Genomic DNA, 24,600 nt, shown 5'->3' on the forward strand with positions numbered 1-24,600 from the left:
AGGTCCAGCGTGCCCTCACTCGTGTGGCTGGCAGGTGGTGGTGACTCCTCCGCATGGCTCTCCCCCAGTAAGGCTTTCACCTGCTTCCTCGTGGTTTCCCTGTAGCCTTCCAAGAGGACGAGGGTGGAAGCTGCAAGTTCTCTTGAGGCCTATGCTTTGGAACATGCCACATCATCATCGCTTTGGCCGCATTCTGTTGTTAAGAGCCAGCCTGGATTCAAGGGATGGGGAAATAGACTTCACTTCTTGATGGGAGAATCGGCAAAATATTACAGCCATGTTTTAAAATCTATCATCTGTAGAGAAACATGCATCTACCCTCATGGAAGAGGGGCAGATAATGGTCTGTGGATTGTCTCAAGTACCATATTGGAACGTTGGATTAATGTCCTTGTGGTCTGTGGGTGATTTATTTAGAATGATCACAGCTGCCATGCATCCTCTTCATACATCCCAGTTTGGGTCTGCGATGGCTAAAACAGAATCTCAAACACACTCAAATGTCCAGGCATTTTACTTCTAAGTGATTATGCTCAAGTGGAAATCATAAATGGAAACCAGTAGTGTTCATCCAAGGGAAGGACCTCTGAATGATATTTTCAGAAGGATTGATGGTCTGAAAGATAAAAGAAGGGAAAACTTGATCAAGCGAGCAATCCGAATGTCCACCAATGCATGAATGGATGAAGAAATATGATGTATATATGATGTATACGTACAACGGGATAGCATTCAGCCTTAAAAAATAAGGAAATTCTGACAAGGTTCTGGGTGAACCTTGAGGACATACTGAGTGAAATAAGCTAGTCACAAAAAGACAGGTGCTCTATGATTTCAGTTATATGAGGTCCCAGAGTAGTCAAACTCAATGAGACAGAAAGTAGAGGGGGGATGTCAGGAGGGGGATGGGGAATTGTTGTTTGGTAAGTACAGAGATCAGTTTTGAAGATGAGAAAGTTTTTGGAGATTTGTTGCACAACGATGTGAATATATTTAATATTACTGAAGTATACAGTTAAAATGGTCTACATGGTACATTTCATGTTGTTTTTGGCCACGATGAAAAAAACTGGATCACGTTTAAAAAAAATTTTTTTTACTTTATATTGGAGTATAGTTGATTTACAATGTTGTTTTAGTTTCTGGTGTTCAGCAAAGTGATTTAGTTATACATATTCATATATCTATTCTTTTTCAGATTCTTTTCCCATATAGGTTATTACAGAGTATTGAGTAGAGTTCCTGTGCTATACAGTAGGTCCTTGTTGATTATTTTATATACAGTTGGATCAAGTTTTAAAAACTGTAGTTCAGAGCTCTTCTGCAGAGCCCAGCTCACACCATGGTCTCCTTCAGTGCCCTCAGGTCTGGGAGCCTTGTTGCTCGGTGAGATTGGCCTCAGGAGACCCTTTGGAGGAAAGCTGGCAATATCAGGAGAGGGCAGGGTTCCCATCTTAGGGCGTCCAGATGCAGCCTGTGGGGTTGGGTGGGCCATCCAGTTAGGAACCACTCCACGTTTGGAGGACTCGCTTTGGTTCAAGCTCATTACAGCGTAGGTGTCCACTGAGCTCAGAGCCTTCAATGCCAGCTGCTGGTCATGAAATCAAAACCTTACAGTTGGCAACCATTTTGTCAGTTTTTGCCCTGACCATTTGCAAAGTCTCTTCCTTTGGCCCACAGTTCCATAGCTGAAGACAAGAAATTTTCTTATGGGGGTCACCTCACAACTAAAACAATGGATGTTTCTTCAGTGGCCTCCTTTTCTGTTGTTGCATAACTGAAGTGTGTTGGTAGTCGAGGCCTCTTCCATATTTTAACCCCTTGGATTGTGAGCTCATTCATGTTGCCTCATGGTTGCAAAGTGGCTGCTGCTCCCCTCTTCAGGCCTCACGTTTGCTTTCCAGGCAGGGAGAAAGGGGGACTTGCCAAAGGGCAAAGAAAGCATATTTATCAGGAATGTACAACTTTCCTGGAAGCTCCACCTGGCAGACCTCTCACTGGCCAGCACTAGAGCCAAGTCCTCTGACCCCCTCCAGCTGCAAAGTGGCTGGGAGGAGAGGGTTCTGGGGTGGGCTGGCCCATGGTTGGCACGTCTCCCGCAGTCAGTCACCTACTCAATGTGGTCCACGTCCATCTAACGGGCACCCTCTGGGCACCACTATCTCCCACAATCACAACCAGAGATGGAGCTCCGCCTGGATGACAGGGAAGCTCGTCGTGCCGCTCCAAGCCAGCCAGCGTCTAACATCCACGTCCCAGGTCCTGCTTCCGACATTCATTCTCATCCTGATAAATCCCTTAAAGACAGAAGACACTTTGCTATCTATTCTTACCTGCAGGCACAGCACGGCCTTGCATTTAGTTTGTGCTTAATATATATTTGTTGATTTTTTGAAATAATTGGATTTCTTTCCTCTCTTGTCTGAAGATAATTCCAGACTATTCCAGGGCTGGTCATTGGGAAGGGACAACGGGACAACAGTTACTGGAACATAGGCACACGTGCCTTTTCTTCAAGGTGGCGGATGCAGTAACATCACCTTGACGTAGGTTCCTTCCTGTGGCTGCTGCTTTGTGCTCATGCCTCTCTCTCCGTCTCTTGCTGGGTCTCCGTCAGCAGGTGTGCCCATATATACTCAGTAGCTGACTTGGTGACAGAATGAAGTAAAAAAAAAACAGAAGCTCTGCTTTCACCTGATGACAATCACAGGGCTGTTTAAATAGCAGGGGTTATTAATGTGTATTTGTCCCTTTCTCCCTCATTCTGCTTAATCATTGTCAGGAGGGTCAGAGAATGGTCTGGATGTTGACAAAAGCCTGGAATGACTAACTTAGTGCTAAACTTCTAACCGGTATTGCGAGGAGGGACGGCTGCTTCTCCAGGACACTCATTTTGTTCTGGGTCCTAATGAGCCCTCGGCAGCCCTAGGAGCTGCCTGGCGTTGGCAGGCCCCGGGCCACTCTGCTGGGGTGGTTTTGCACCACAGACCGACTTGTACGGTTCTCACTGAATCATTTCTGAAGCCTCAATTTCCAAGGTCTTCCATGGCACACTATAATTTCAGGATTGACAATGATGCTGACAAAAGTGAAAAGAAAACATATTTAGGGAAACAGGAATTTCTCTCAACCTTTATTTTGACGTTCAGCGGTAGATGATGGATGTTTTAAATTACTCCTGATAAGAAGCTATCAGTAGGAGCTATTTTGTTTCACAGATACCTGGCAGGTCAAAAACATACTCAAATTGAACAAATATTCTCAAATTAAGTACAGAGAATAGTAAGGCCAAGTAACTCGTGCTGCAGAAAGGGAGGGAATTCAAATGAACACAGCTACCACTACAGTGCTCCCGTGAGCCAAATCGTGTAGGGACAGACAACTGGGGTGGCCAAAGTGGAAACCAGGTGCTGGCTGGTTTAATCTAGAAAGAGCTGGAGCCGCTTAAGAAGGGGTGGAGATCCAGCACCCGGGCTGTCAGGGGAGCGGGGCGGCTTGGCTGCACGAATAAGTCATTTTGAGAACCCTTCAGTTTCAAAGGCATTTCCTTAGTCTCTCTGAGACCTTAGTTTCCCCATCTGTAAAATGGATGGTAACATCTTCGTCGAGGAGTGATGGAGGTGTGTACATGAAACTGCTTCAAAAACCGTGATGCTTTTCTTTGGATAAGTACCATCTGTTATAACAATAAAGATGGTAGATGTGCCTCCTTTTTTTTTGTGGTACACAGGCCTCTCACTGCTGTGACCTCTCCCGTTGCAGAGCACAGGCTCCGGACGTGCAGGCTCAGCAGCCATGGCTCACGGGCCCAGCCGCTTCGCGGCATGTGGGATCTTCCCAGACCGGGGCACGAACCCGCGTCCCCTGCATCGGCAGGTAGACTCTCAACCACTGCACCACCAGGGAAGCCCGATGTGTCTCCTTTGTAAACCATTTTCAAGCTGTTAGAAGTTGTAAATTATATATATATACAAAATATCTATAACAGATACATTATATATACATTATTTTAAATAATTGTCATTGTACACACATTTACTGAGCACCTACTATGTGCCGGGCACTGTGCTTGGTGCAGGCAATGAAAACCAGTGAGGCAAAGTCCACGTAATGCTTTGTCATAACATCACTACCTATATTGCCTGTTACTGTTCGTAAATAATGTTAAGAATTGTGGATGTTTTTAAATACAAAGAATTAATTGTATTGTTATACGTTATGCAAACTATACAAAGTATTCATTTTCTTGCTGTCTGCTAGTCTCATGTGCAGTATTTCATGGGACTCAACGTTCAAGTGGTAAAGGAAGACGGACAGTCTTTTCTTGAATTCACAGGGCATTCTTAGGCATCCAAGAAGCAGATCCTAAGACGAGGATTTGAGTGCAAGACGTTGATTTTGGAGAACAGATGTGTGAACACATGGAAATGACCGGGAAGGGACGAGGTTTACCTGTGTGTGTGAGTGTGTGCGTTCCAAGCATGTTTGGGAAGGGGAGCTCTGCAGTCATGAAGATGGGGCTGGCTGGGCACCTTGTAAATCTGGCTTTTCAGCTAAATTGACAATATTTGTACTCACCTGCTGATAAAATTGAAACACTCCAGTTATGCTTGGACACGAAAATGCAACTGCAAAATTTTCGGTGGATTTTGAGTATAAAAATCTCTAACATAGGACTTCCCTGGTGGCGCAGTGGTTGAGAGTCCGCCTGCCGATGCAGGGGACACAGGTTCGTGCCCCAGTCTGGGAAGATCCCACATGCCGTGGAGCGGCTGGGCCCGTGAGCCATGGCCGCTGAGCCTGTGCGTCTTGAGCCTGTGCTCCGCAACGGGAGAGGCCGCGACAGTGAGAGGCACGTGTACCGCAAAAAAAAAAAAAATTCTCTAACATAGATCAGAGGTAAACCCTGATTATGGTAAGCTGATCCCATTTGCCAGAGAATTGGTTAGAATTGAGCATGTGACCTCGCTCAGGCCAGTGAGATGTGGGCAGGGCCCCTTTGCGGGAGATTTTCCTCTCTCCTAGAAAAAAGAAGCTGTCCCATTTATTATTGAAGGTACAAAAATTGGAATGGATCTACCTTTTGTTATGTGAGATCATATATTTTCTTTATTGTTGGAGCCATTTTGAGTTAGATTTTCTGTGACTTGGACTTGAAAGCATCCTAATTCACACACTAACGTTTTTTGAGCGTCCACAATGTTTCAAGCAGTGAAATAAGCATGTTCAGAGCATTACTTCATTTAACTTCACTCATTTATTCTAGAGGCAGATACTGTTATCTTTAGAGATGAGGAACTAAAGTCCATGAAAGTGAACTATGTTGTTGAAGGTCACAGAAAATGACTGAGCTAGGATTTGAGCCTGGATTTTCCAACTCTAGAGGTGGGGTTCTGAAATCACGGCTATATTCCTCTCTGAATGGACCAAAACCGTCCAATCTTCAGTAGGACAGATTTCCTTACTGAAGAAAGTTTTAATAAAAGGCCTGATACATAAAACAATCACGTGCTAGATTATAAGACATCTGGTCACATGAGGAAAACATTTGTAACATATAAATATATGAATGGATGATAGACAATGGGTTAAGAGCTTTAATGTATAAACATACTTTACAAGTAAAAGATGTTTGTAAGAATTTTCAACAGAAAAAAGAAAATTGAAAAAATTTATATTTCCAATAGGAAAATGGGAAAGGACACTAATTTGCAATTCACAAAAGGAGAAATACATTTGACCAATGAATAAAAGAAATAACCTTAATCGAATACATAGAAAAACCAGGAACCAATGTGCATATAAAAATGGTAATGATGAAAGAAAAAAGTGTTAATAGCTAGTGTTGGCAAGGAAGCAGTGAGATCAGCATTCTCATAAACTGCTGTGTATAAAAATTGGTATCTTGACACTTGTTTTAAATTTAAAAAAATTCTTTTCATTCAGTGATTTCAATTTCTAGGAGCTTATTTTAATGAGAGATATGCCCAATACTTTATGCTCAGAGACGTGCGAACAACAATTATAATATAAAAATTGGATACAATCTACATGTTCAACAGTTGAATGGCAGAATAAAATGTGGCTTGGTAGGCTGGTCCATCATGTCACTCGAAAGTAATTTCATGCCCCACAGGGGAGCTGCTGGGGCTGAAGCTCAGGCTCCAGGGTACCATCTGTTCTCCATCCTCCATCCTTCAGAGTGCATCTTTGGTCCTGATGTTGTGGCCTCTTGGGACAAGAAGGCTGCACGGCTACCAGCTTCACATTGTTTCACATCAGGAGCACGGAAAGGTCAGGGGCTGTGTTTGCATCAGGAAAGCAGCATTTCCCCAGCCACCCCTGGCCAACTCCCAGTTCCACCCCATGGGCCAGAACTGTGCTTGGCTAATATTTCAGCGAGGGTCACCACCCATTTTGTCACATGATGGGCTCCTGCCCAGAAGGGCCTCTTCTGAGTTCTGTTTCATTGAACAATGTATGTGTTCCCACGGCAGCACACACTTCCAATTGCAGTAACTTTGTCATGTGGTTTGATACCCAGTAGGACATGCCTTCGACCCCGTTCCTTAGGAGAAATCACGGTTCCTCTGGCACATCAAGTGTTCCAGATCCATCATGAAGTTCTCCTTTTCCTTTCAGACTCTGATGGTAATGGTGCTAACTTAGGGATTAATCTGGTAAATAATCATATTATAGAGTGCTTGCAACACAGTCATTGGACCTGTTCTAATTCAGTTAGCGAACTACTTGTTTTGCATCTTTGACTTGTTTCTGTTTCACCCGTTATAAATAGCACTTGAAAGATCACCCCTGTATATAAATCTTGCAAAAATCTCTGATGATTTTCTCACTATCAATGCCTACACGTTATTTCTAAAAAGTTGTTGGATCAAAGTGTATGCAGTTTTTTAAGGGTTTTTTTTTTTTTGCCCCCAAATTGCCCTCCAGAAAGGCTTAATCCATGACAGAAATCCACCATGATTTCTGAGCAGTGCTGGTGTTTTTGCACTTTTGACGGCATGGGGTAGCATTTAAAATGTTTGTGCCAGCCTGGTATATTAATTGTTTTAAAAGATTTATTTATTATTTATTTAGTTAGTTTATTTGTTTTTGGCCGCTTCAGGTCTTACTTGTGGTAGTCGGGATCTTTTGTTGTGGTGCGTGGGCTTCTCTCTAGTTGTGGCGTGTGGGCTCCAGGGCGCATGGGCTCTGTAGTTGTGTTGTGTGGGTTCCAGAGCGCGTGGGCTCTGTAGTTTGCAGCATGCAGGCTCTCTAGTTGAGGCGCGTGGGCTTAGTAGCCCTATGGCATGTGGCATCTTAGTTCCCCGACCAGGGATCCAACCTGTGTCCCCTGCATTGGAAGGCGGATTCTTTACCACTGGACCACCGGGGAAGTCCGTGGTATGTTATTTTTCATTTTAATTTGTTTTATTGTTAATGCGACTGAATCTTTCACACGTGCTTAATATATTTACTATTCCTATATAAAATTAGTTTTTTTGTAAAGAGCTCTTACAGCGAAAAACAAACAGAAAAGAATATTTTCTCATCTCGTCTGTCTGCTCCATGGATAATAATTCTAGTGAGCTGATGAGATAGAAGCCTTGGGCTTTGGTGGGTCCGTAGCGGAGAAGCCCTCGGGAGGTGAAGGGCTGAGGGCCCCTGGGGCTGAACAAGGCAGAGACGGTGGTGGGGCAGCAGGATCCAGCCTCATTCCTACAGGTGGTATTTGCTGGACTCTGGCTGGTTTTCAAGGCCTGGGATGCCCTCTGAGGCTGGAGCTCTATGTCATCCCAAAGGAACAGATTCATACTTGGAATTCAGCTGCCATGATAAGTACTGTTAAAAAGAACTTTTAGTGGCTGGCTACCACTCCTGTTTACTCTTTAAAAAATTATTTTTAATCGTGGTAAAATGCACGTAACATAAAATTCACCATCTTAACATTTTTAATTTTACATTCACACTGTCGTGCACCTATCACCCCTACCCACCTCCAGACCCTTTTCATCATTCTAAACTGAGACTCTGTACTTGTTAAACAATAAATCCACATAAATCCCCATTTCTCCCCCTGCTCCCACCCTGTGGCCACAATCTCCATCAACCATCATTCTACTTTCTGTCTCTATGAGTTTGCCTACTCAAGATACCTCATGTAATGGACTCATACAGTATTTGTCCCTTTGTGACTGGCTTGTTTCACTGCATAGTGTCCTCAAGATTCATCCCTGTTGTAGCATGTGATGGGATTTCCTTCTTTTTTTTTTTTTTTTTTTGCGGTACACGGGTCCCTCGCCGCTGTGGCCTCTCCCGTTGTGGAGCCCAGGCTCCGGACGCGCAGGCTTAGCGGCCAGGGCTCACGGGCCCAGCTGCTCTGCGGCATGTGGGATCCTCCCGGACCGGGGCACGAACCCGTGTCCCTGCATCGGCAGGCGGACTCTCAACCACTGCGCCACCAGGGAAGCCCAGGATTTCCTTCTTTTTGAAGGCTGAATAATATTCCTCTTTGCTCTTCAGGCCTGCTTCTGGGCCTTATGAGGCTTTCTAAGTTTGTGGAGGTGACTGGGGTGTGCCGGGCACCCAACCCCAGACAGGACCTATGGGAACTCCCACGGTGTGAGGGTCTGGACCTGTCACACAACAGCATCATTCTCTGCTTGGTCTTTCCTCAATCTTCTCTACACCTGTGCCTCCTGAGTCCCCAAGGGAGACTGGGGGTCCTCTCTCGAGTCATCGTGAAGGGCTTGGTGGGGTGAGAGGTGCCCTTGGACATCCTCTGAGTCTTCTCAGAAGCCAAACATGTATGCTTTCTCTGTTAATAGGGCCTTCGTCTTTTGTGGGGGGGGTGGTGGGAGTGTTTGTTACAGTACAGAGATAAAAAAAAAATAGGTGAAAAGGGCAACCATAAAGGAGAATACCTATTATGAAGTGGAAATTCCTTTTCTTTTTTAAATGTAGAGATTGAGTACTTTTTTCTTTTTCTTTTTTTTTTAATTCACATACACATCTTTAGATAAGCAAGCCCCTGAGATGGAATGGCCATTCTGTCGCAAATTCTAGTCCTGTAAAGGGTTTTAAAAAATGAGTATTTTTGCCGCCTCCGCTTCCTATGAAGCTGAAAGAGTTTATTTATACGACTCTCACCTTAGGTGTGAACTTTAAATTAAACACTTAGAGCGTTATCAATTAATGTAAGAGAAAACCATCCAGCCAGGGCAGTGAGCCCGCTCTAAACCCGGTGGAACTGAATGCAGATAAAAGGGTTCAACAACGTGATCTTCATGTCCTGGACTCCGGGGAGATTTTTCCTTGAACTGGTTCATGTAGTCAAAAGCCTTGCATTCTTTTCTGAAGGAAGTGGAGATCATTTTAATCATAATGGAGACTATATGTCATGAAAGTCTTTAAAAGAATGAACAGAAAGAGTTAGCGCGGTGAAGGATATGTACCAGGCCAGCTTCAGAGCCTGAATTAACAGGCAGCATCTCGCGTCTGGAAGCGCGGTCTGCCCTCAACCGCGGCTCGGGCTGACTACGAAAAGTGAAGCAAGGCTGTAAGAGAGGTCACGGATGTTAAGCATGTTAACATTTCTATTATGTCTAAAAGCAGAACGTGGAACAAATAAAGCAGGTTGGGTTTTCTTTCCCCCCACTATAATGTATGCTAGAATGTCACAAGAACTCATTGTCTGCAATGAATACAAAAATATGGGCAATTCAGGCCAAACAATGAAAGCGCCCCTGATTCCATAAAAGCATCTCACTTGCATTAAGTTCATCTGGCTTGGTTTTACCCTTATTTATTTTCCCCAATAAGGCTGTTTCTTGACTAGGACAATCTTTAAAGTTTAAGCTGCACCCAGAACGGCTTCTTTTCTCCCTTCTGGTTTCTCGGTTTCTAAAATGCAAGGAACATGGAATAAAATAAAACTGAACCATTGTATTTGTTTTTCTTGCCTCTTGTCTCAGGCCAAGTGCTGTCTGACTTTGATGCGAACATCCTAATAATTTTCACAGGAAGTGGAGGCAGGGGTCCCAGCAGTGGTCCTGCCGGGCTCTCTTTTGTCAGGGCACTTGCTCAGATGCTCCTGTATTGGTCCAGCACAGGGCAGACAAGTGGCCCTGCTCCCTCCTGAGCCTGGGACCTACTTGCAAGGCCCTCAGGAGCGGACCGTGCACTTGGAGGGAGGCTGGGTGGTCTTTTCTGTCTCCTGGGGCTCCCGCTTTTGGAGGAAGGGATTTCGGGATGGAGCCCCTTAGTACTCAAGTGATTTTGAACTTGAGCAGAGCTTTTCAGAGCCTGCTGCAAGGATGGCGTGTGGAGTGTCAGCTCTCCCCAGGGTCACAGGGGTAGCGGCAGGAGACAGGAGTGAAAGGAGAGGACATCTGAGTTTTGGGGAAACTTTGGTCATGTTACTTCCTGCCCCTCGTTGGAAATGACGGCCAATCCGGGATGGAAAAAATCACGCGAAAGCCTCCTCTCCTCTAGTTCACTCATCTCTGGCCCCCGGAGACCAAAGCTGGCACAGGCTAGATGGCTTCTGGCCTTAGACACAGTACGAGGCCACACAAAGGTCCTCTATCTGCCTCGAAGAATCAGACGTTTGGGCTGACCCGTACATAGATCTACACAAAACTGCATGCTTCAACCCAAAAGAAAAATGGTCACTGTCAGTTCAGACCGTGTCCCTGTTTCTTACCCTTGTAGCCTTTTCTTTTTAAGAAAAGGCTGGTCCTTCTTACTCTTGACTCATTCAATACACGGCCTCCAGGGCTGCTTCCGCCCTCGCTCCTTTCTCTCTGGGAACAGGGCGCCCACGGATGTCCTCAGGTCTCAAAGTCGAGGGAGTAACATGGGCTAAGGCTGGAGGCCCAGTCAGTTCAGAGTCTATCCCAGCAGGAAGGGCGCAGAGGGAGGGAGGGGGAGAGGCCTGGAAACTGGCTGGACTCGGGGGAGGGGTGAAGGAAAGGGGGACACGGAGGCAGGGGATTCTCAGAAAGCACGGAGGATGCTCTTCTAGAAGCCCAGTCTTGCTTCCCAGAGCTCTTCCTGCTCTCCCAATGACAGTGACAAGCTCTTCATCCCAAAAGCAAGACCCCAGGGCCCGGCCCTGCTCCCCCATCTGGGTTCGTCTTCCACTGCCTCCCAGATCTGACAGGAACCCTCTCAGCTTCTTTTCTGCCAGAACTTGGCTTGTCCTGTCACCTGCAACCTTGACCTGAGAAGCTTCTCCATCCACCAAAGTCCATCTGAAGTACCACCTCCCCCAGGGGCCTGTCCTTCCCCCGGGGAAACGTAATGTCTTCCCGCCCCCTCAGCTGAGTGCCCCACCTCAGGCATTAGGGATGTTCTTCCTGCCTCGAGGATGCATAAGCTCTCTGTCCTCACCTTTTTACCTGCCAAGCCCGTGCCTCTCAGGCCTGAGGGCCCCGGGCCCACCGTCTGGAGTTGTCGAACTGAGTTACGGGCCGCCTGGAAGTTAGCCAGCCCCTCGATGTCATAGCCCGACGCCCTTTCTCAACAAGCTTTCGACTCCCTCACTGAAGCAAGGCAGCCCACGGGCCAGCTGTGTTTCTGAAAACACACAAGGCTGACAGCAGGCAAGAAGTCCATCCACAAGGTGAGGTGTGCAAGAAACAGAAGGTCTTCCTTACAACTGAATTTATTTTGTATTCTGGGCCCTCACTCTGTTGGGGGGCAGTGGCTTAACTTCGGAGTCCTGAGGAATTCCCACTTTCCCAAGGCTTGCTCCTAAGGTCAGGGTTTGCACCGTGCTGAGGCCGGTGGGATGGGGCTGGTGCCGCTGCGTGGGTAGACTTCTGCCCGCTGCGATCCCTGCCTGGTCACTGTTTCCTGTCGGTTATCGTTCATGGGGGTGATGCTCAGCCATTCCTCACTCCTGACCCAAGCCCCACGTGGGGACCTGGGTCCCCTTTGCTGTCCCCCCACGGTGCGTGGTTGTCAGGCTCTTTGCAGCCATCCTGGGCTCATGCTGGCGGCCTTGCTTCAGGCCTGTCCATTGGACTCACCTAACAACAGGCACCATTGCCTCCTGGGGGTCCGCCTGGGCCAGGGAGCACATCCTCCTTCTGCTCTAGGCCCCCCAGGTCTCTCCCCGACCAGGGCAGGGCTCAGGGGCCCTTCTCAGGGGCCCACCTGGGAGGTCAAGCTCTTCTCACTCATCTTCCTCCCATCCCCATCCAAGGGATCCTTATGTCAGCTCTTCCTTATGGATGGTCCAAAATCTACTGCCACTGCCAGGGCATTTTCTGTTCCCTGGAGGCCCAAACTTTCGATACCCAAAAGCTAGGAAAATGTCACTTTCTTTGCTTCTGTTCTTTGCTGAGGCAATGGTCCCAGACTGGCTTAGGTGACTGGGAGAGAGAAGCGGTAAGAGGCAGCAGGAAACACTGGTGTGTGTGTGTGTGTGTGTGTGTGTGTGTGTGTGTGTGTGTGTGAAAGAGAGAGAGAGATCCTTTTTTTTTTTTTTTTGAAGTATGCGGGCCTCTCACTGTTGTGGCCTCTCCCGTTGCGGCCTCTCCCGTTGCGGAGCACAGGCTCTGGATGCGCAGGCCCAGCGGCCATGGCTCACGGGCCCAGCCGCTCCGTGGCATGTGGGATCTTCCCGGACTGGGGCACGAACCCGCATCCGCTGCATCGGCAGGTGGACTCTCAACCACTGTGCCACCAGGGAAGCCCGAGAGAGATCCTTTAACCATGTAAAGTAGACCTGCCACAGAAGTGTACTTCGGCTTGACTTCTGTTCTGTATGTATGGCAGTCAGAGGAGGCTGCACACACATCCCAAGGACACCACCACGGACCTGGAGAAACTGGGAAAAGGAAGATTCCCAAGCTTGATGTCCAGGGAATGTGGTTCAACAGGACTGGGGTGGAGGTCCCCTCACATGTGCTATTTTTCCTGATAGATTATAAGCCGTTAATGAGCATTAAATTTCACTAGTAATTATGACATGAGGTGCAGCAATAGTTCTTTAAAAAAAATTCATTGTTTTGAAATACTTTTAGGCTTACAGAGGTGCTGCACAGACAGGATGGGGAGTTCTGTTTTTCCCCTATCCATCTTATGCCCGATGTTGACATTTTATACAGTCATAGTACAAGGAGCAAAACCATATGTTCATATCTTTGGGACTGAAACCTGTTTCTTTGTGTATAATGAGGGGGGAGTCGCAAGTCGTCTGGATGGACCACCTTTTTTTTTAACTTTTCATTTTATATTGGAGTAGAGCTGATTAACAATGCTGTGATAGTTTCAGGTGTACAGCAAAGTGATTCAGGTATACATATACATGGATCTATTCTTTTTCAAATTCTTTTCCCATTTAGGTTGTTGCATAGTACTGAGCAGAGTTCCCTGTGCTCTACAGTAGGTCCTTGTTGGTCATCCGTTTTAAATACAGCAGTGTGTGCATCTCAGTCGCAAACTGCCTCACTATCCCTTCCCCTCACCCTTCCCCACTGGTAACCATAAGTTCGTTTTCTAAGTCTGTGAGTTTCTTTCTATTTTGTGAATAAGTTCATTTGTATCATTTCTTTTTAGATTCTGCATATAAGTGATATCATATGATAAGGATGGACCATCTTAAAAGAGAGGACCTTTCTGTAGTTTTCCTAATAAGGAGTGGGAAGTGACCAGAGTCCAAACATTTAAACTCTAAGCCAAACAAACAAACAAAGTGATAAAGGCCCTCTACGCCCCCCCTCCATCTTGCTGGCACTGGGGGACTTTTGCAAGGTTTGGGGTGAGATTAATCTTCTTGGGGTAGGATAGGCCTTTCTACCTTTAAACTCCTGGAGGCTCTCGCTATAGGACGGCAGTTCCTCAAATTCAATCCCTCCTGTACAACCGATGACATTTTTGCTATTTTCACAAATCACCTACATTTGCTTTGTATTTTTCACTAAAAGACTTTAATATTTTATTGACTTTGCTATAGCTGGTGGTTCTCACCCTGCACATCAGAATCAACTAGAGTTCTTGTGGAAACACAGATTTCTTTGCCCTGCCCCCGGGGTTCCACAGGTCTGAGGAGGGGTCTAGAATTTGCATTTCTAACGATTTCCCAGGTTATGTTGAGGCTACTGGTGTGTGTGGGGTGCTACATTTAGAGAACTATTCTGAACGATAGGATCCTGGAAGTCACAGATTGGATTTTTGGCAATTTTGTTGCTTTTCTTTTCTTTTTCTCTTTTTGGCCACTGCTCGGCCTGTGGGATCTTATTTCCCAGACCAGGGATGGAACCCATGCCCACTGCAGTGGAAGCGTGGAGTCCTAACCACTGGACCACCAGGTAATTCCCTTGTTGCTTTTCTAATACACATTAAAATAAGAATAGAGCTACCAGAAAAAGTTCTTCTGGGTGTCAGCTAAAATGACCTTATGTGCCACGGGGTGTCCCTGGTGTCGAAGCAAGGACACTGGATTGGATTCAGAACACTTGCAATGGAAGACCCAGTACTAGGGTACCTTGGAGACGCACTACTCTCTCTAAGCTTTAGTTTCCTTATTTGTGCAAAGGGAAAGATCTCAGACCTATCACCTTCAAACCCCAAACAGAGAGGTGGATCATGGCTGCAAGGGGACTAGTGAATGGGGGTGGAGACAATCATTAAAACATCCAAACCAAACGGGTCATATGATGGTTTAGTGTCAGATTGCAGACCCTCTGTTGTTTCTGGAGGGCCTAACTTTGTGGAACATTGCAAAAGTATATTTGGAGGAGGGGTTTCTTGTGGAAGAAAGGAGGAAATGATGTTGTGAGCTGGCTGGGACTGAGGTGCAGGAAGGACAGGGGATGAGTCGATGGCATCCAGAAAAAGGAGGCTTAGATTTGACTTAATTCAGGCGGAAAGTCGGCTCCAGAAGCAGGAGTGTGACAAGCTGTGATGTGCAGGCATTGGTTTGGGACAGAGACTGGAGGTCAGGAGACCAGGCAGGGGCTGGGGCAGCCCAGATTGGAGCCACAGGAGGACTCTTCAGGGTGTGTTTTCTCAAAAAGGAAGAAAAGACTTAAAAGGCTCTGGAGGGAGCAGCCATTTGAACCTGGAGGTGGTCACTGACCAGCGTTGAAGTTTTGGGTGGGGTGTGGGAGACTTTGACATGCTGATGTGGGGTGCAGGGGCCCCAGGAACGATGCTGTGCTCAATTTCAGGTGCCAAAGAGACACCCTGATGTAAACGTCTTGTGTAACCTTTCCCCACCTACCGTCCACAGAACAGGAACCTGCACAGTAGTAACAAGTGTTTTGAATTTTAAAAGCAGTGTGTGTGTGGGGAAGCTGTTGATTGCTTTGTAAAAGTGCTGCATTAATGATGCTCCTCGCAGGGAACAGCACAGCAGCGCATTAAAGGCTCTGAGAAGGTCTGTGGTAAAAGGAAGTGATTGTAAGGTAATGCTTTTCAAAAACCCACAAACGCCTTGAGGACGAATGTTCCCAGGGACCGTGTGGGATCAACTGGAGATAAGATGTGATTTTTTTTCCCACCCCATAGCTCAGGTTCGTAGAGACGTCTACACCCTGGACTTTCTACTTCCCAAGGCAAGGATTCGGGGGTCAAAGGTGAAGTATGGCCATCTCTACAGCGCCTGCCCCCCCAAATTAGGTCAGTGCTTCCCCAGGTTAAAGGTTCAGTGAGAAATCCAGCCCAAGGGAGGGCTTCCACTCCGTGCTGCTTTAAGCAATACAGAGCCACAGACAAGGATTGGATGAGAACTGTCCCACGCAGCTGCTGCTCGGTCTGGTGTGAACTCTACTGAGTAACTGCTAGGCAGGGGGCTCTAGCCACTGAGTGAACAAAGATGTGTTAATACCGTCTTCATGTGGAAATGCACAGAAGCAGGTCCTGAGACAGAGCACAGGTGGCTTGGTTCGGAGGTGATGCTAGGCAAGGAACAGGAGGATGGCGCCGAGGGAGGGCAGCGCTGAGGGTGCGTGATGGAGAGGCTCTGCTGGGGGACAGCGACGGGGGAGAACAGCGAGAGCTCGGCGTCTAACCACCAGTCTCAACATTCTGGGTTGATGACTGATTCTGGGCAGGACTCTGCCTGTGGGCAGGGAGAGGGGGGTCCCATGGAGGAGCATCTCTTGGGGGAGGAGAGCCGCAGGCATTTACAGGGAACAGCCTTGCCGTGTGGATGTGAGAGCCCAGAGGATGTGGGCAGGGCGCGACCATGACCGCTACAGATAGGGGACAATGCTGTGGAGGAAAGACAGGGTCCTCCAGGGTCTGAGGACCAGACACAGCACAGACACCCAGGCTCTGCTGTGGTTTCCAGCTGACTGCATCTCACCTTGCATCCTGTTGGACTCTGACCTCCTGTCCGTACTCCGAGGCCTTTTAGCCGAGGTCAGTGTTTATATAAGTTACTTCCCCCTGAGTTCACTGGAGCAAAACACTGTACTGGAAGACAAGCACTGCCCGTGCGCCCGGTCTGGACTGGACACGCCCACAGTGTGGGGACCAGTCCGGCTGTCTGTCAAGGCAGTGGGAAGCACTGCATGGACCCTGGAGGGTCCTGGGAAAGCGTGCAGGTCTGGCCTGGACTGTGGGGTCCCCAAGTCTTCAACTCTCCCCATCAGAGTGCTCCTGTGGAAATGGGAGGAACGATTACCTTAGAGCTACCATCTGCCTCTGGATGTATCTGTTGTATCAGGTTGTGACACGTGTTCTTCTAAAAGACAAAATTGCTCTCAGTGATCATCAGGGAATAGGCAGAACTAGTAGTGATTGATATTTCTTGACTTTTTTCTTTAGTTCTAAAACAAATAGTTAAAGCATAAGAACAAATTTCAACTTTAAAGCTATTATTCACGTTAGTATGATTTTTCAGATTTGAACTCAGTTGCGCACTTTCCAAACCAAAATAAGTCCTCATCATAGTTTGCCTTCTGTTCATTGTTTTGACTTTTAAACACAAATAAAAGCTCCAAGTGGTCACATGGATGAGCAGCTGAAATAACTCGAGCTTTGCTTCTTTGCTTTTCTAAGCACTGCGCCGAGATGGTGATGGTTGATCTGGAATCTACTGCTGACGTTTGATTACATGGTACCCTAGGCACTGGAGACTGGATTGCACCTTCAGGCACAGTGAGCTCCAGCCACCCTGAGCTGGAGAACTCCTGAGTCAGAAACAGCCTGCAGCTGAGCCCACGTGGGCCAGGAGCCAACGGTGTAACTGAGAATTCTCTGGCTCAACTTCCATGGAGAACGTAATGTTTATTAGAGGCTAAGTAATAAAAATGGGCCAATTAGAAGCTTACAGACACATAGGTAATTAAAACTCATCAGTAATCACAGTCATTGTTGAGGACTTTGATCAACAGAGACTTTTTGTTTTCAGAGAGGAGTAATTTATTCTGGATGTTGTTTAGAGCTGCTGGGCCACGGTGATATGAAAAGGAGAGGACTTTCCATCAGTTTTCCACAGATAAGGCCCCCCTGCCCTGCCCTTGGTGTATCACTGACCCACAGGGCTTCAAGTGTGAGGATCAAATCACCTATGAGGGGCTTCAAGATAGCTATAATTTGTTCTTCTAGAAGACTCAGATCCCCCATCTAAAAGAATCCAGAGGCATTTCCGCAATGGCTGCCCATGAGCCACAAAGGGACTTCCCTGGAGGTCCAGTGATTAAGACTCCGTGCTTCCACTGCAGGGGCCGCGGGTTCCATCCCTGGTCGGGGAACGAAGATCCCACATGCCAAAAAAAGAAAAAAAAAAAAAAAAAAAAAGAAGGTAGATGCTCCTAGAAAAGAATAGTATTGGGGAACTTGATCTACCAGATAGCAGGAGTTATCACAAAACCACAGTAATTAATCAGGGTGATAATTGGCACAAGGACAGGCAAATAGACCAACGGAAGAGAACAGGGTCCAGAAACAGACCCACAATTATATAGAAACTTGACATATGACAGATCCCTGGGGCAAGTATGGGTTATTCAACAAATGGTGCTGTACCAATTGTTTGTCCATATAGAAAAAAAAAAGAAATTAGATCCCTATTCCATAACCTACTTGAACTTAATTCTAGATAGATGAGATAAAAATGAGAACAGTAAAAAAAAACACTTTTCAAAGAAATTATAGGATGTCTAACCTCAGGGTAGGAAAGACTCTCTTATACAACCCCAAAATAGTCCCACCTACATGAGAAAAGATTGAATAAATAAAAGGTGAAAAATACAAGTAAAGATTCTCCAGGTCATTTGTGATCAGTGAGATGCAATGAAATGACATCTTTTAGATGACAGTGAGGTACCGTTCTGTATTCCTGGTTTAATTACTATAGTACTATTTAAGTCGATATTGGGTAGAGCAAATCCACTCTCCTTTTTCCTCTTCTTTTTGTCTCTTGTTGGTCCTTTTATTTTTGTATCAATTTTAGAATCTGCTTGTTGGGATTTTAAAACACCAGTTTAGGGTAGGATTGGTATTTTCATGCTATTGAGTCTTGCAATCCATGAATATGGTGTTGCTCTCCATTTATTTAGGTATTCTTTAATTTCTGTCAATAAACTTCTACAGTTTTCTGCCTAGAGGAGGTCTTGAAACCTTGTGTTAGATTTATTTCTAGGTACTTGATTTTTTAAATTTTTTTTTGGATGCAGATGTAAATGGTATCTTTTTCTCTTAATTTCGTAGTCTAGCTGTTCATACTGGTAGAGAAATGCAATTTTTTTTTTTTTGCGGTTCGTGGACCTCTCACTGTCGTGGCCTCTCCCGTTGTGGAGCACAGGCTCCGGATGCTCAGGCTCAGCGGCCACGGCTCATGGGCCCAGCCGCTCTGCGCATGTGGGATCTTCCCGGACCGGGGCACGAACCCATGTCCCCTGCATCGGCAGGCAGACTCTCAACCACTGCGCCACGAGGGAAGCCCTGCAATTGATTTTGTATATTGATTTTGTATATTGATTTTGCAATGAGCAACGTTGTGAAACTCTTATCACTTTTAATCTCACAGATTCTTTCAGTTTTCTATGTACACAATCACATTATCTGCAAAATAACCATAATTTTGCTCCTTTCTTTTAAATCCTTATGCCTTGTATATATTTTTCTTGTCTCACTTGTTGGCTAAAACCTCTATGGCAAATGTTGAAGGGAAATAGTTATTGTGGGCACTTTGGGTTTCATCCTGAGTTCTTAAGAAAAGCGTTTAATGTTTCATTACTAAGTTTGATGTTTGCTGAAGGTTTATTGTAGGTACAGTTTATCACATTAATAAATCACCTTATTTTCTTTGAGTTTGTTGATAGTGTTTATTTTAAATGATAAATGAACGTTACACTTTATCAAGCAACTTTTTTGCATCTATGAAATAATCACATGATTTTTTTTTGCTTTATCTTCTTTATGTGATGAATTACATTGATTTTCTAACGTTAAACCAACTTAGCATTCTTGAGATACACTAAATTCAGTAATGAGAAATCTTCCTATTTTATATCACTGGATTCAGATAGTTTTTTTTTTTTTTGCTTTGGAGTTCTGCACCTACATTCATGCATAACATTGATGTGTGATTTTTCTTCCTTCTACTATGAATTTTGGTATCAAGTCTGTGTCAGCCTCATAAGATGAGTGAAAGAATACACCCTCTTCCATTTTCCAGAAGAGATTCTAAAAGATTGGGGTTATTTCTCACTTAGTGTTATACAGAAAGTATACATGTGCAGCCTCATTGCATAAAAAAGGTCACCCTCCAAATTACATTAAATTTTACAAAATTATAATTTTGTAAATTACATAATTACAAAAATTCAAATTAAAAAATTTAATTATAATTACATAATTACAAAAATTTACAATTACAAAATTACAATCAGATAAAAATCACATAAGTGACCAGTTTCACAAAAAGTACATAATAAACTACAAAATTACATTACAAACCCTTCGCCAAAACAGACTTTGGAGTCTGACTGTCTTCAGTGTGAGTCGTGGCCCTGCTGACAGGCTGTGCAACCCTGTGCTACTCTCTTGACTTCTCTGAGCTCTCAAAGTCCTTATATGTCATATTTGCTGACAGTCCCTCTACCTCCTGAAGATGTCAGGAGGGTTAAATGAAACAACCATATGTGAAGCAGTGAGCCCTCAGCTGGGTACACACTAGGAGTCCAATAAATGGTAATGATTTTTATGATCATATGTTAATAAATCAATTATCCACTCAAGCATTTATTGAGCACCTTGTGGGCCAAACATGATCCTGGGTCCTGGGGATAGAATGGGAGGCAAGATTCGGGATGGCATTGCATGCATCTGGAGCGAGGATTCAGAGCTGTTCCCGCAGATGGCTGACCTGCCCCTGCTGAAGTGAAACCGAGACTGATGTTTCTGGAACCACCACTGAGCATCCCTTGGTGCCAGTTGGGCAAGAGTAAACGGAAGCAGCTATGTCTGCTCGGGGGCAGTTGGACCCTAATATTGAGCTCTTTGGGGACAAAGGGGCAGTCATAAGTAAGGACCACTTCCTTTAGGGAATGAATGAATATGGCTTGCTTCTCTTAACACAGGATCCTTGGTTGCATTTCTTTACAAGGGCCAAAGGCTGCACACAAAGATCTGTTGCCATTACTCCTGTCTTTCACAAAGTTTCCTGCTGCTGCTGGGGTTACCAGGAAGCAGGGGCAGGAAAGTGAAGGACCTGCTGAAGACCCTGGCAAACTGGAAGCTGAATGAAGGTGACCTGAGGTCAAACCCTTCCCCACATCAGGTAATTTCTCCCACTCACAGCTGAGTTTGTGCAGTGTCTCAGGGGGCCCATGGATTTCTCCGGTCCTCCTGGATATCTTTGCACCAATGCCTCATTCTTCTGCCTTCTGTGGCTCTGATTCTTTGGTACATGTTGTGCAGATGGTTTTATGGGAAATGGGGTTTGGTATGGGAATGAAAAGCAGTGGCTAGCAAACAAATCTTCAACTAGCAAGAATTCTGCAGAAAGTTTAAAAATTCAGGCCATGATTCAGATGAATTTGTGTTTGTGTAAGAATTAGGACAGTGGTTCTCAAACTTTAGCAGGCAAAAGTACTACATGGAGGAGGTTTTAAGATACGGATACCTGGACCGCAGCCCAGAGATTCAGATTCCGTTGTCTGGGGTGGGGTCCCAGATTTAAAATTTCTAACACGGCCAAGCTGAAGTGGCTGGTCTGCCCAGCATTCTGCGTGGAGCACTGAGTGAGGGGGTGTTAATTTTTGGTGCTTGAAGGTGAATGTACACCTTCAATGGCTCTCAAATTGGCTGCATGTCAATCAGCTGGGGACCTTAAAAAAAAAAAATCCCGATACTCTGGCTGCATCCCAGACCAATTACAGCAGAACCTCTGCTGTGGGGTCCCAGCATCAGCATTTTTAAAGCTTCCCTGACGATTTGGTGAGAACCTAGGTGGAGAGTCACTGGTCCAGGGGAGACCACTGGGGAATGGAAGCGTTCTCAACCCTCATGGTGCATCAGAATCACCTTGGGGAGCTTTTAAAAAAATATTGGTGCTGGATCCCACCCAGGCGAACTCTGATTCAGTTGGTCTGGGGTGGGACCGCGTCATTGATGTCATTTAAATTTATATTTTATTTTATTAAAACATTTTTTTGGGCCATGCCTCACTGCTTACGGGATCTTACTTCCCCGACCAGGGATCGAACCCGTGGCCCCTGCAGTGGAAGCGCAGAGTCCTAACCACTGGAGCGCTGGGGAATTCCCATTGATGTCACTTTTAAAAAGCTCCTCAGATGATTCTGATGTAAAGCCAGGGTAGGGGACCATAAATATTTTAAAAAGTGTCTTTACTGTCTTGAAATGAAATTCATAGATAGTATAATCTATTCACACATATCATTAAAAATTAATATTCTTTCTGTAATATAAAGGAGAAATAAAAGGAAGTAAAAAAGTAACTTTTGATAAATTTATATATATGTATATATTTGACACAGTGAAGTGGTCAGGTGTTTGTCTTGTCAGGCTGTGACTGTCACAGCCCCAAATCCAGACCAAGCCTGGAGTGTGCTGTGGGTCACTCAGACTCCACCAGCTGCCTGGTCATCCGGCCATGGTTTTCCAACCCGGTGCAAAACTCTTGGTAAAATTTCGGACTCACCTTGTAGCTGGGTTCTGCCTAACTCAGCACATATTAACCTGGTGATAACCCCTTATGCGCCTGTGTCAGACAGAGTTAGGGTCTAGGGTGGGGAATTAGAAATCGGTTGTTCACACACATGCATTTCAGGCTGAATCTTGGTCACTTCTAGTCTCTGGCCTCCCCCCACCCAAAGGCCAGGTGTTCTCTCCACTAGCATTGAACAGCCACAAATGCCCCCCCAGATTTCTCAGGGTCCCCCTTGAATGAAGGAAGGAGGATTCGCTCATGGAAATGTGCTCAGTTGCCAGCTCTGCTCTCTGCGCTGGGGCAGCACCGCGTGGAACTCAGCGGGGTGAAGCTGTGGTCCTGGCTGGAAAAAAATGCCTCCCATCCTCCCCAAACCCCCTGCAGTCGGGGAAGCGCGGGGGGAGGAGGCCTCAGGCTGCCCGCCAAGCCCAGCCCTCCCTAAGAGCTCAGGTTTAGTTCCCCCTCCCAGAACGTGCAAATGCCCCACTAGAGAAAGAGGTGAAGGAGCCGCTTCCCCCTCCCCGAATAAACCTGGGACACATTTCGCGATCTCTAGTGTCCTCTAGTGGCCGAGATGCATCATGTCAGGTACCCAGAGGTTGATTCTTATTGTTTACAAACCTCCGCAAGTGAAATCAGGCTGCCGCACACACAAATGCTGTAGGATTCCTCTTACAGGAGACACCTCGAGTACTGAGTCAGAGACAGAGGGTAGAAGGGTGGTTGCCAGGGGCTGAGGGAAGGGGAAATGGGGAGTCATTCTTTGATGCGTTTCAGTTTGAGAAGAAGAAAAAGTTCTGGAGGTGGATGGGGGTAACGGTTGCACAACAGTATGAGTGTCCTTAATGCCACCGAACTGTACACTTAAAAGTGGTGAATTTTATTTTATGTATATTTTCACACATACGCACCCCGACACACAAGTAAAATTTCAGCCTGTGCATATTTATAGAGTAAAAAGTCTATGCTGCCCTGCATTTTTGTCCCTAGTTCCAATTCTGCTACACCTCAGGGGACATTTCCACACTAATTCTATCCATTTAAAAGTTACCTATGTGTATATTATGTGTACTTGTTTATTTGTATCTAGAAATGTAGACATATAGAACTATATACTATATACGTGTACATGTGACATGTGTGTACATGTATTTATAAAAATAGATACTTCACTTGTGTTTCTATGTAAATTTTATATTTATGTATTTTTAAAAGTTTATATATACAGATATTATATATATACACGTGTGTTTTGGATATAAAAACTTTAGGTAAGTTTTTGTTTTGTTTTGTTTTTGGGTTCGCGGGCCTCTCACTGCAGGGGCCCCTCCCGTTGTGGAGCACAGGCTCCGGACGCGCAGGCCCAGTGGCTGTGGCTCACGGGCCCAGCCGCTCTGCGGCATGTGGGATCTTCCTGGACCGGGGCACGAACCCGTGTCCCCTGCATCGGCAGGTGGACTCTCAACCACTGCGCCACCAGGGAAGCCCCTAGATAAGTTTTAAAATATAAATACTGCCCCCTAGTATTTGGGGGTGTGGATGTAACGTGATTTGTTTGACTCCCCCCCCCCACTGATGCACATTTATGTTGTTGTCATTTGTGTCCCTTTTATGGGAATCCCTTGTACATGCAACTTTGTGCACATATGTGAGGTTTCCTGCAGGAGAGTTACCCAGATGCTTCCAACATCGTGTTCGAGTCAGAAACTCGAATCTGAACTGCAAAAGCTTGTAAAAATGAGGAGTGTTAGAAATCAGCCCATTGGGGGAGCACTGAGAGGGGGAGGGTTATAAACTTTGAATGGAAGGAAGAGGCAGGACAAGGGTCAGTGGTGGGAAGTAGGGTGTTGTCTGGACCTATAACTGCATTCTTGGCCCTGGAGTTTCTGTTTTATTTTTAATTAAAAAAGATTATACTTTGGTTCAAAATTCAAAAAAATGCCAAAAGAGTCTACAGTGCAATCTCCCTCTCCCCTCTGTCTTCCGGTCACACCATTCTCCACGGAGCCAGCCCAGGTCACTATACCTCCTGCATCCCTCCAGAGATCGTTTCTGCAGAAGCCAAAACATGTGTCTGCAAAAACCATCAACAACTGTACATGATACACATAGTTCTGCATCTGTTTTTCCTGATCCAGTGGGAGATTATGCTATTATGCAGAAACACAGGTTTCTTTTCGTGGCTTCCATTGTGTGGATGTGCTGTAATTTACTTCCTCTGTCCCCTCCTGATGGACACCTCGGTTGGTTCCAATCTTTGCTATCACAATCGATGCTACAATGAACAGCCTTGTACAATTGTCATCGTGCACACGTGTGAGGACACACACAGGATTCATTCCTGGTAGTGAAATTACTGGCTGAGAAGAATACAATTTGCTCTCTGCAGAGGCTTAGCCAATCTGTACCCATCCTCCATTTGTGTCTGTTTCACCTCCACCAAAATAGCCTTGTGTTATTTG

This window comes from Pseudorca crassidens, chromosome 15, assembly GCF_039906515.1.
Source record: "Pseudorca crassidens isolate mPseCra1 chromosome 15, mPseCra1.hap1, whole genome shotgun sequence".
Lineage (NCBI taxonomy): Eukaryota > Metazoa > Chordata > Mammalia > Artiodactyla > Delphinidae > Pseudorca > Pseudorca crassidens.